This window comes from Dioscorea cayenensis, chromosome 17, assembly GCF_009730915.1.
Source record: "Dioscorea cayenensis subsp. rotundata cultivar TDr96_F1 chromosome 17, TDr96_F1_v2_PseudoChromosome.rev07_lg8_w22 25.fasta, whole genome shotgun sequence".
Lineage (NCBI taxonomy): Eukaryota > Viridiplantae > Streptophyta > Magnoliopsida > Dioscoreales > Dioscoreaceae > Dioscorea > Dioscorea cayenensis.
Window position 1 is genome coordinate 13,977,537 of NC_052487.1, and position 1,228 is coordinate 13,978,764.

The window sequence follows — 1,228 nt, forward strand, 5'->3', positions numbered from 1 at the left end:
TCATATCTTCTTTTCTATCATCGTTCGGATTTTGTTTTCTTTGTTTTGGTGCAGCTCCAGGTTATGACCCGAGGGAACCCTTCGATATTGATTAAAGGAGATCCCGAGCAAGAACAGTCTAATCTAGCTGAATTGGAAGTAAAAGAATTTGAAAACATAACAGAATAGAATGAGCAGCAGTGGACATTATCCGATTATGCCAGACCTTCCGTATTGGGGACACAATCGAGCATTGTGTGTCCCCCGATTACATCTCAGAACTTCGAGCTGAAGCCGGCATCTACATGTTGTAGCAATCCGCACAGTTTAATGGTTTGGCCGATGAGGATCTGAACAGTCATATAGAGAACTTTCTTGAGGTGTGCGACATGCTTAAGATGAATGGGGTAACGGATAATGCCATCAAGTTGAGAGCCTTCCCATTTTCCTTGAAAAGGAGAGCGAAGCAGTGGCTACACTCATTACCTAGAGCATCAATTACAACATGGGAGGAGATGGTAGAAGCTTTTCTTGCCCATTATTCCCTCCCCCCCCCCTCCCCCCCCGAAAAATCTATAAAGCTTAGGAATGAGATCTCATCCTTTGTACAATTGGAATTGGAGTCTCTATTTGAGATGTGGGAAAGGTTCAAGGAGCTCCTGAGAAAGTGCCCGCAACGTGGATTCCCGGAGCGGATGATTGTTCAAACCTTTTACAACGGTTTAAATCTGAGTACAAGGCAACTCTTGGATGGGGCAGTAGGAGGTACCTTAGGTAGTAAGACCCCCGGTGAGGCCTGCCAACTAATTGAAGAAATGGGGTTAAACAGCTACCAATGGAATGCTAGGGAGAAAAAAAAGTGGCCGGCCTCCATGAGATAGATGCAGTAACCTTATTGGCGGCTCAAGTGGAATCATTGAGTAAGAAGTTAGATCTCCTAACTTCGAATAGAGTGTCAGCCGTGACTACTTGCACCGGGTGTGGTGGAGGACATGTTCCCTCCAATTGCCCGATCTCTATTAGTTATGCATTTTCGGTTGAGAATGTCGATTTTGTAGGTAATGCTATGAGGAATCAAGGAAACCCATACAGCAACACCTACAATCCGGGTTGGAGGAGTCATCCCAATTTCTCTTAGAGCAACCAAGGTCCACAAAAGGCCATGGGGCCACTGGGTTTCCAACAACAACAGCAAGCCCCAAACATGGAAAATAGAGTTTCAGGTTTGGAGACTTGAATGAACGATTTG

General features: G+C 45.2%; 1 non-coding gene across 1 annotated transcript; it reads right to left on the reverse strand.

The window, feature by feature from the left end:
- Positions 1-557: 557 nt before the first annotated feature.
- On the reverse strand, positions 558-664 carry LOC120281581. The gene has a single exon (XR_005542718.1). It is a non-coding gene; the product is annotated as a small nucleolar RNA R71 (small nucleolar RNA).
- Positions 665-1,228: the final 564 nt, after the last annotated feature.